Consider the following 12044-nt stretch of genomic DNA (forward strand, 5'->3'; position numbering starts at 1 on the left):
GATGCTGGGAGACTACTTAGGATGCAACTGATTTTGCCTCTTTGTTAGAAAATTCAGTTGGCTAGCCTCATGCTAACCACAGTGTCCTGCTGGGGTGTAAGGCTGAATCCATTGTATTATTGCTTAGGTGATTTGTAACTCAGCTTTAAGATAAATGCTTAGATAGTATATACCCTTCTTGCAGCAGTTTTTTTAATCTGGTTCTTAGTTCATACTACACTTAGTATTTGAACTTTGCCATCTCCACTGTGAAACACTTGCTCATTTCTCATTTTGGTAATATATGTATAGCTAACATAACCAACTTATTTATCCAAATATTTTGTTATTTGCCTAAGTGTTACACTGAAATTTTGTTTTGGAAAAAAAAAGTCATTATAGATAATAATGATAGCTTCACTTGCTGATGGCATGTCAGGCATTAGGCATGTTTTTAGGTGCTTGACATGCATTCATTCATTTGATTCTCTCCAACTTCACCCACCATCCAACCTGGCCTTCAGTCCCCAGGATTGGGTAGATAATTTAAACCTCAATATACCATATATAATAAGCGTTATAATTCAGAACTTTGCAGTGGGCTTAATTTCATACTTAGGTTATGCCCCTTATAACTTCCATCCATTCTTTTTATCCATTTCCTTATATTACTTGATACTATTAGCCATTAAATTCCTTTGCAGTCACAGGCAATGTCATTCAAACATCTTTACCTCCTTTTGATGTCTTGCACATCATAGTAGACAGTGTGGATGTTTACCATGTAAGTTCCAGTCAAAACTATTAGATGGGATGTTTAAGAGACTTACTATTTTAGAAGCAACACTAGTACCCTTGAAACAAAGAGTATTAGTAGGTCAGGATTACTCATTCTTTTAAAAACTGTGCCTACCCCTACCCTCCTAGTAAAGAAGAGATAGGCAAGGTCCAACCTCTGGAGTTTGTACCGTTCAAATACAATAATAGGTATTTTGCTCTTTATCACATTCTGACATGGCCCTATATAGTTTTCAGCCTCATTTTCTACCACTTTCCTCTTGTTCACTATATCTCAGCTATCTTGGCTTTCTTCAGTGTCTAAATAAACATGGCAAGCTCTTTTGCTTCAGGGTCTTTGACTGGACTGTTCTTTCATTTACTCTTTCCCTGACAAATTTCTACTCATTCTTCAGGTCTTACTTACTTAGCTTAGATGTTACTTCTTCAGAGAGGCCTTCTCTGACTTCCTCCATCTAAATTATACCCCTTAGACTGTCTTTCTGATGGCCTATTTGTTCTTTTTCTTCATGACATTTACCACAATTTGTATTTATACATTTGTTTAATGTCATGTTCTATTGTCAAAATTTCCGTGAGAAAAGGAACTATGTGTTTTGTTCACCAGTACGTGTCTAGCACCTAGCTCAGAGCCTGACATAGAATAGGCCCTTACTGAAAAAAATGAGTTAATAAATGAATTTCTATGAGTGGGGGTGGGATGTGAGAGGGAATTTCTTCCTCCTTAATTACCACTGTTGTTAAAGTAATAAGGCATAATCATTGGTGGAGAATCATGGGCCAAATTCTGCACTTCTTTAGATATCAAAGGGAATTTTTAGTGAAGAGCGATCAACTTAGTTAAAAAACGATTTATGTAGGAGATGGGACTTGGAATTATTTTCAGAATGATGAAGCAAGGCATTTCCAGTTAGGAAAGAGCATTTTAGAAAGGTACAAATATGGGCATTAGAATCTTAATAATAACAGTAATAAACTGACACTGAACTTGCATGTACTAAGTGTCTGTATGTATTATCTCATTTGAGAATCACTGTAACTTAAGAAAGACAGTATATAGCATGGGGATTAAAATTGCAGGTTTTGGGTTCAAATTACAGCTGAGTAATCTTGGACAAATTATTTAACGTCACTGTGCCTCTGAGTGCATCTGTGTGGAATGGGGATAATATAGCAACATCTCATGGGATTGTGGTGAGGATTTAAAGAGCTGATGCATGTATGATGCTTAGAGTGCTCAACAAATATTAGGTAGATACTGTTCTTGTTTTTTAAAGATGAAAAAACAAAGGTTTAGAAAGTTTTAGTATATTGCCTAAGGTCTCACAGCTGGTAAGTAAGAGAGTTGGGAGGAGAACCCATATAAAATACTACCATCAACTGGAAGAGACCTTAGGAATTCTTTAACAGTCATCTTGCTACCAGGATATTTGAATCATATCTATAAGGAACCTCTCAAAAAGTGCTCATCTGTCAGCTTTATTAATGTAGTAGGGGTGGATACAATAGAACTTAGGTGATGCCTAAAAATAGTGATCTATATGTTCTGTCAGGCCAAAATCCAATTCAAATTAGCTTAAGCATATTATGTGATACCATACTATGATATGCGATGATATATAATACCATATCTTAGGGTACCATTTTTCAAACACATGTAGACACTGTTATACAAAATCAACATACATAGAAAAGCATTGTTAAATTTGCTCAAAAGAGCTTTTTCAATATGATTTATCAATTGATGGATATTAAAAGTGTCAAACTATAATGTGGATATCCTCAAAGTATTTTGAGAGGTCTTCATACTTTAAGATATTGGGAAGCATTAGTTCAAAATAGGTCTGTGTTAGCTGATATATTAGTCCCATGTCAGGCCATTGAGCACTTGAAATGTGGCTTAGTTTGAATTGAGATGTGTGGTAAGTATAAAATACAAAATAAATTTAGAAAACCTAGAAGAATATAAAATATCTCAATAATTTATATTGATTACATGTTGAAATGATAATATTTTAGATATTTAGATATGTTGTGTTATATAAATATATTATTAAAATAAATTTCACTTGTTTCTTTTTACTTTCTTAATATAATTACTAGAAAATTTTAAATTATGTATATCACATTACATTTCTGTTGGACAGTACTGATCTAGATAATAGCTCTTAATTTTATCATTTCAAGACATTAGAGACTCATCAGAAATTATTAAAAGGTAATATGTAACTATAAAATATCTTCTCTAGAAAGCTACTCTCTCCATGCACCATCCACCCCCTTTTCTCTGGGCTGAGTTAAAAGTTTTCTTCATGCTCCATATTTAAACATTTTTCATTTTATTGAAGTATAGTTGATTTTCCTTCATGATCATTTATTGCCCCTGTACTTGACTTTATGCTAGCGCTTATCACATTGTACAGGGTTCATTTATTGGTCTCTTTTGCTAGTTTGTGAGCTCTTGGGAAGGGACTGTTTTTTATTTGCACTGTCCTTAGAATTTGTGCACATGGTATGTACTCCATGATTCTTTTTTTCCCCAGGTTTATTGAGATATAATTGACATACAGTACTATATAATTTTAAGATATCCAGTATAATGATTTGCTTTACATACGTCATGAAGTGACTATGACAAGTTTAATAAACATCCATCGTCTCCTATAGGTGCACAATTAAAGAGATAGAAAAAAATTTTTCTTCGTATGATGAGAACTCCAGGAATTTACTCTAACTTTCATATATAACATACAACAGTGTTGATTATATTTATCATGTTGTATGTTACATCCCTAGTACTTAGGTATAATACATTTAATACCCATGACTCATTTATTTTGCAACTAGAAATTTGTGTTTCTTAACTTCCCTCACCTAGTTCTTTCCTCCCCCTGCCCTCCTCCCCTCTGGCATATACCTCCTTGTTCTCTGTACTATAACTCTGTTTATGTTTTGTTATGTTTGTTCATTTGTTTTGTGTTTTTAGATTACACATATAAGTGAAATCATATGGTATTTGTCTTTGTTGTCTAAATTTTTTCACTTAGCATAATACCCTCTAGGTCTATCCATGTTGTCACAAATAACAAGATTTCTTTCTTTTTTATGGCTTAGTAATATTCCATTGTACATATATAGCACATCTTCTTTATCCAGTCATCTCTTGATGGACACTTAGGTTGCTTCCATATCTCAACTACTGTAAGTAATGCTGCAATGGACATAGGAGTGCATATATATTCTAGTGTTTTTGTTTTCTTCGGATAAATGTCCAGAAGTGCTGTTGCTGGATCATATGGTAGTTCTATTCTTATTTTTTTGAGGAATCTCCATACTGTTTTCTATAGTAGCTGTACCAATTTACATCGCCATCAACAGTGTACAGGATTCCTTTTTCTCCAAATTCTCACCAACATTTATTTGTGGCTGTTTTGACATTCTGACATTCTGACAGGTGTGAGGTGATATTTCATTGTTGTTTTGATTTGCATTTCACTAATAATTGGCAATGTTGAACATTTTTTCATATGCTTGTTGGCTATCTGTATGTCTTCCTTGGAAAAATGTTTATTCAGATCCTCTGCCCATTTTTAAATGGATTGTTTGTGGGTTGTTGGGGTTTTTTTGATGTTTAGTTGTATGAGTTATTTGCATATTTTACATAGTAACCCCTTATCAGTATATCATTTGCAAATATTTTCTCCCATTCAGTAAGTGGCCTTTTTGTTTTCTTGATTGTTTCCTTTGCTGTGCAAAGGCTTTTTAATTTGATGTAGTGCCATTTGTTTCTTTTGCCTGAGGAGACAGATCCAAAAAATATTACAAAGACCGTTGTCAAAGAGTGTACTGCCTATGTTTTCTTCTAGAAGTTTTATGATTTCAAGTCTTATATTTAAGTCTTTAATCCATTTTGAATTTATTTTTGTGCATAGAGTGAGACAGTAGTCTAGTTTGATTCTTTTGCATGTAGCAGTCCAGTTTTCACAAATGTATTGAAGAGGCTGTCTTTTCCCCATTGTATATTCTTGCCTCCTTTGTCATACATTAATTGCCCATATAAGTTTGGGTTCATTTCTGAGCTCTCTATTTTGTTCCATTGATCTATGTGTCTGTTTTTGTGCTAGTGCCATACTGTTTTGATTACTGTAGCTTTGTAGTGTAGTTTTTTTTTTTTTTTTTTTTTTTTTTTTTTTTTGCGGTATGCGGGCCTCTCACTGTTGTGGCCTCCCCCGTTGCGGAGCACAGGCTCCGGACGCGCAGGCTCAGCGGCCATGGCTCGCGGGCCCAGCCGCTCCGCGGCATGTGGGATCCTCCGGGATCGGGGCACGAACCCATGTCCCCTGCATCGGCAGGCGGACTCTCAACCACTGCGCCACCATGGAAGCCCCTGTAGTGTAGTTTAAAATCAGGGAGCGTGATACCTGTAGCTTTGTTCTTTCTTTTTTTTTTTTTTTTTTTTTGCGGTACGCGGGCCTCTCACTGTTGTGGCCTCTCCCGTTGCGAAGCACAGGCTCCGGACGCGCAGGCTCAGCGGCCATGGCTCACAGGCCCAGCCGCTCTGCAGCATGTGGGATCTTCCTGGACCGGGGCACAAACCTGTGTCCCCTGCATTGGCAGGCGGACTCTCAACCACTGCGCCACCAGGGAAGCCCTGTTCTTCTTTCTTAAGATTGTTTTAGCTATTTGAAGTCTTCTGTGTTTTCATACAAATTTTAGAGTTATTTGTTTTAGTTCTGTGAAAATGCCATTGGTATTTTGATAGTGATTGCATTGAATCTGTATATTGCCTTAGATAGTATGGGCATTTTAACAATATTAATTCTTCCAATCCATGAACATAGTATATCTTTCCATTTGGTATCATTTTCAATTTCTCTCATCAGTGTCTTATAGTTTTCCAAGCACAGGTCTTTATTTTCTTAGTTAGGTTAGTTAGACTTATTCCTAGGTATTTTATTCTTTTTAATGTGATGGTAAATGGGATTGTTTTCTTAATTTCTCTTGTTCATTGTTAGTGTAAAGAAATGCAACAGATTTCTATTTGTTAATTTTGTATCCTACAATTTCACCAAATTGTTGATGAGCTCAAGTAGTTTTTGGGTGGTGTCTTTAGAATTTTCTATGTATAGTATCATATCATCTGCAAAGAGTGACAGTTTCACTTCTTTCGAATTAGACTCCTTTTATTTATTTTGCTTCTCTGATTGCTGTGGCTAGGACTTCTATTGATAATACTATGTTGAATAAAAGTGGTGAGAGTGGGCATCCTTGTCATGTTCCTGTTCTTAGAGGAAATGCTTTCAGCTTTTCACCATTGAGTATGATGTTAGCTGTCAGTCTGTTATATATGGCCTTTATTACGTTGAGGTATGTTCCATCTATACCCACTTTCTGGAGAGTTTTTATTGTAAATTGATGTTGAACTTTGTCAAAAGCTTTTTCTGCATCTATTGAGATGATCATATGATTTTTTATTCTTCAGTTTGTTAATGTGATCTGTCACATTGATTGATTTGTGGATATTGAATCATCCTTGCATCTGTGGTATAAATCCCACTTGATAATGATCCTTTTAATGTATTGTTAGATTTGGTTTGCTAGTATTTTGTTGAGGATTTTTGCACCTATGTTCATCAGTGATATTGGCCTGTAATTTTCTTTTTTTGTAATATCTTTGTCTGGTTTGATATCAGGGTGATGCTGGCCTCATAAATTAGTTGGGAAGTGTCCCTGCCTCTGCAAATTTTTGGAATAGTTTGAGAAGGATAGGTGTTAATTCTTCTGTAAACGTTTGGTAGAGTTCACTTATGAAGTCATCTTGTCCTGAACTTTTGTTTGTTGGGAGGTTTTTTTTTTTCTTTAATTACTGATTCAATTTCATTACTAGTAATTGGTCTGTCCTTATTTTCTATTTTTTCCTGATTCAGTGTTGGGAGATTGTGCATTTCTAGGAATTTTTCCATTTCTTCTAGGTTGTCCATTTTATTGGTGTACAATTCTTCATAGTAATCTCTTACAATCTTTTGTATTTCTGTGGTATCATTTGTAACTTCTCTTTTGTTTCTGATTTTATTGATTTGGGTCCTCTCTTTGTTTCTTGCAAGTCTGGCTAACAGTTTATCAATTTTGTTTATCTTTTCAAGGAAACAACTCTTAGTTTTACTCATCTTTTCTATTGTTTTTCCATCTCTATGTACTTTATTTATGCTCTGATCTTTATGATTTCTTTCCTTATATTAACTTTGGATTTTGTTTGTTCTTCTTTTTCTAGTTCTTTTAGGTGTAAGTTTAGGTAGTTGAGATTTTTCTTGTTTCCTGAGGTAGGCTTTTATCGAGGTAAACTTCCCTCTTAGAAATGTTTTTCCTACATGCCATAGATTTTGGATCATCATGGCTTTTTCATTTGTCTCCAGGTATTTAAATTTTTTTTTCTCTTATCCTTTCATTGTTTAGTAGCATGCTGTTTAATCTCCACATATTTGCGTGTTTTTGCAGTTTTTTGTCTTGTAGTTGATATCTAGCCTTATAGAATTGTGGTTGGAAAAGATGCTTGATATAATTTCAGTTTTTTTGTTAATTTATTGAGACTTGTTTTGTGGCTTGGCATGTGATCTATCCTGGAGAATGTCCCATGTGCACTAGAAAAGAATGTGTATTCTGCCATTGTTGGGTAGAATGTTCTATATATATCTATTAAGTCAATTTGGTCTAATGTATCATTTAAGGCCAGTGTTTCCTTATTGATTTTGTGTCTGGATGATCTGTTGATTGATGTAAATGGGGTGTTAAAGTCCACTACTAATATTGTGTTACTGTCAGTTTCTCTCTTTATGTCTGTTAATATTTTCTTTACGTATTTAGGTGCTCCTATGTTGGATACATATGTATTTACAATTGTTATATCTTCTTCTTGTATTGGTCCCTTGAACATTATGTAATGTCCTTCTTTGTCTCTTGTTACACTCTTTATTTTAAAGTTCATTTTGTCTGACATAAATATTGCTCCCCCAGCTTTTTTTTCATTTCCATTTGCATGGAATACCTTTTGCCATCCTCTCATTTTCAGAATGTGTGCCTTTAGATCTGAAATGTGTCTCTTGTAGATCACATAAATATAGGTTTTGTTTTTGTGTCTATTCAGCCACTCTATGTCTTTTGATTGAAGTATTTAGTCCATTTACATTTAACGTAATTATTGATAGGTATGTACTTCTTGCCATTTTGTTAATTTTGGGGCGTTGTTTTTGTAGTTTTTTATGTTGTTGTTCTTTCTTCTTCTTTTGTTCTCTTTGTGATTTGATGACTATCTTTAGTGCTATGTTTGGATTCCTTTCTTTTGTGTGTGTGTATCTATTATAGATTTTTGGTTTGTGGTTACCAAGAGGTTTATATGTAGCGATCTATCTATCTATCTATCTATCCATATGTATATATATATATATATAATCATATATATGATTATATTAAGTTGTGATCTCTTAACTTCAAATGCATTTTAACAACCCTGCATTTTTACTCCTCTTTCCCCCATTTACTCTTTTTGACATCATATTTTATATATTTTTATTTTGTATATCCCTCAACCACTTATTACAGATATAGATGACTTTACTACTTTTGTCTTTTAGCCTTCCTACTAGCTTTATACATGGTTGAATTCCTACATTTACTGTATATTTGCCTTTACCAATGAGATTTTTTCTTTCATAATTTTCATGTTTCTAGTTGTGGCCTTTTCTTTTTCACTTAGAGAGGTCCTTTTAACATTTCTTGTAAAGCTGGTTTGGTGGTGCTGAACTCTTAGCTGTTGCTTGTCTGAAAAGATTTTGATCTCTCCATCAAATCTGAATGAGAGCCTTGAGGAGTAGTGTATTCTTGATTGTAGGTTTCTCCCTTTCATCACTTTAAATACATCATGCCAGGGACTTTCCTGACGGTCCAGTGGTTAAGAATCCATGCTTCCAATGGAGGGGGCATGGGTTTGATCCCTGGTTGGGCGACTAAGATCCCACAAGCTGTGCAGCACAACCAAATAAATAAATGAATGAATAAATAAATAAATAAATCATGCCACTCCATTCTGGCCTGCAGAGTTTCTGCTGAAAAGTCAGCTGATAGCCTTAGGGAGTTCCTTTGTATTGTTGCTTTTCCCTTGCTACTTTTAATATTCTCTCTTTAATTTTTGACATTTTAATTATGTCTTGGTGTGGTCCTATTTGGGTTAATCCTGTTTGTGACTATCTGTGCTTCTTGGATCTGTGTGCCTGTTTCCTTTCCCAGGTTGGGGAATTTTTCAGCTATTATGTCTTCAAATATGTTTTCTGCCCTTTTCTCTCTCTTTTCCTTCTGGGACCCCTGTAATGTGAATATTAGTGCACTTGATGTTGTCTTAGAGATCTCTTAAACTGCCCTCATTTCTTTTTATTATTTTCTTTTCAGCATCAGTGATTTCCATTATTCTGTCTTCCAGCTCACTGATTTGTTCCTCTATTGCATCTAATCTGCTCTTGATTCCTTCCACTATATTTTTCATTTGTTTTTGTATTCATCTCTGGTTCTTCTTTATATTTTCTAACTAACTCTTTGTTAAAAACGTCTAACATCTCACTCTGTCCATTCTATCTTCTCCTGAGTTCTTTGATCATCTTTATGTTCCTCTGTCACCTCATTTTGCCTAATTTGCTGTTTTTATTTCTGTGTATCTGATAGATTGGTTATGTTTCCTAACCTTGGAGAAGTGGCCTTTTGTAGGAGCCATCTTACACATCCCAGCAGCACACTCCCCTCTGGTCATGAGAGGTATACGCTCTAGGGGTGCCCCCAATGTGGACTGCATTATTCCTCTGTTGTGGTGGGCTGACTACTTTTTGTGGTCTAGTAGGTGTGGCTGGCCCCCAGTTTGGTTGGTTGCCAAGTTGTTCCCAGTGTGTAGACTGCTGGCCACTGGTTGGTGGGGCTGGGTCATGGGGCGGCTGGCTGCAGAGCCTCATGGGGTTCCCAGGGCTAGTAAAGGCTCACTGGTGGGTAGAACCAGGTTACAGAGCCAGGGTTTCTAGATCTAGTGTCAGCCTGCTCGTGGGTGAGGCCAGTTCCTGATGTGGCTTGCTGCAAGCTCTGTGGGCTGCTGGCCCACCTGTGAGTGGGGCTGGATCCCAGAGTGGCTGGCCGAGGGGTTCAAAGTCTCTTGGAGCTGGTGTTGGCCTGCTGGTGGGCAGAGCCTGGGCTCAGGATGTCCTGGGGCTTGTGCTGGTCACTGGTAGTCAGAACCATGTCCTGGGCTCTCTGGGTGCAAAACCCTGGGGTCCTGAAACTAGTGTCAGCCCCCTGGAAGGTGGGGCCAGATCCTGGGGCCACTGGCTGATAGGCCCAAGGTTCCCAGAATTGGTGTTGACCTGATGGTGGGCGGGACCAGGGCACAGGGGGTCCTGGGGCTGGGACAAGTCTGCTGGTGGGTTGGCTGGGTGCTGACAAGACAGTATCCATATTGTTGTGTTCCTGGGACTAGTGCTGGCCCACTGGCAGGCAGAGCAGTGTCCTGGGATTATTGGCTGTAGGGCCCTAGGGGTTCTGGAGCTTGTTTGGTCTGCTGGTGGGTGGGTGCTGCCTGCGGGGTCTGGGGTGCCCTGAAGGCTTGTGTCAGCCCACTGGTGGATGTGGCCAGATCCTGGGGCAGCTGGCTAATTGGCCCAATGTGTCTCAGAGCTGGTGTTGGCTTATTGGTGGATGGGCGGGGTCCTGCTATGGCAGGCTGTGGGGCTGCAGTGGTCCTGGGGCTTGTGCCCACCTACTCGTGGGTAAGGCCAAGGCCCAGGGTTTCCTGGGGCTGGTTCTGGCCTGGTAGATGGAGCTTGGTCCTGGTATCTCTGGCTGCAGGGCACTGGGGTTCTGAAGTTGGTATATTGACCCACTGATGGGTGGAGCCGGGTCCCAGGGGGTCCTGGGGCTGTTGTCTGCTCGCTGGTGGGTGGCTGGTTCCAAGGCTAGTGCCAGCTCCCTGGTGGGCAGGCTTGGAGATCCTGGGACTGGCACCTGCCCACTGGTGGGTAGGGCTGGTCCCAAGGTTAGAACAGGCCCACTGGAGGGTGGAGCTGTGTCCCAAGGTCTCTAGCTGCAGGGTCCTGGGGTTCTCGGGGCTAGTGCTGGCTCACTGGTGTGTGGAGCCAGGTCCTGGACCCTCTGTTGGACATGACCATATCCCAGGATGTCTGTGGGCTCAGTGGGTCTTAAGGCAGCCTGCCTTATTAGTCCTGATGCTAAGAAGCTAGAGCAAGGATTCCAAAATGGCACTTGCCAGCACGTGTCCTAGGGGTAGAATGAGCTGCCAAAAGTGGTTGTCTGTCTCAAGGGTGAGCTCCATTTGCCTCCTACCTCTCCAGGAGGCTCTCCAAGAGCATCAGGTGGCTCTGACCCAGGCTCCTTTCAAATTACTGCTTCTGCCCTGGGTCCTGGAACATGTAAGATTTTGTATGTGCCCTTTAAGTGTGGAGTCTCTATTTCCCACAACCCTCTGGCTCTCCCCAAAGTAAGCCCCACTAGCCTTCAAAGCTAAATATTTTGGAGGTTCATCTTCCAGGTATAGGACCCCTGGGATGGGGAGCCCTATGTGGGGTTCAGACCCCTTGTTCCTTGGGGAGAACCTCTGTAATTGTAATCATCCTCCCCTTTGTGGATCACCCACCAGGGGGTATGGGTCATGACTATACTGTGTCTCCTCCCATGCTACCCACCTCATTCTTTATAGCTTTAGTTGTAGACAATCTTTTCTTCTAGATTCCATTCTTTCTTATCAATAGTTGCTCTGTAAATAGTTGTAATTTTGGTTTGCCCGTGGGACAAGATGAGCTCAGGGTCTTCCTACTCTGTTGTCATGGCCACTCACCTCCATGATTCTTAAATGAATGAAAGAGTTAAATAATTTATTCAAAGGCATGTAACTCAAGGAGAAACAGCAGAGATTAAAGCAAAATCTGTTTCACTGTAATGCCCAAGTTTTCGTGACATATTGCACATATTTCAAAGATTAGAATGATTTTGCACTGTCATCTATAAAAGGGTATGTTTTCACTAACATAGTTTACCTATGTTGTGAAGAGAGCTCAAATTTCTAAGTCACCTAAAGTTTTATTTATTTATCGTACTTTACTAAGGCTTTCAAATAATTCTACTACAGATTAAACTTCTCAGTTTCTCTCACATGATTATTTTCAGGAAAACCACAGGAAGAACTTTCCCTAGATCTGCATCAGCTTTTTGGATTCTAGAAGTCT

Source organism: Mesoplodon densirostris, chromosome 7, assembly GCF_025265405.1.
Source record: "Mesoplodon densirostris isolate mMesDen1 chromosome 7, mMesDen1 primary haplotype, whole genome shotgun sequence".
Lineage (NCBI taxonomy): Eukaryota > Metazoa > Chordata > Mammalia > Artiodactyla > Ziphiidae > Mesoplodon > Mesoplodon densirostris.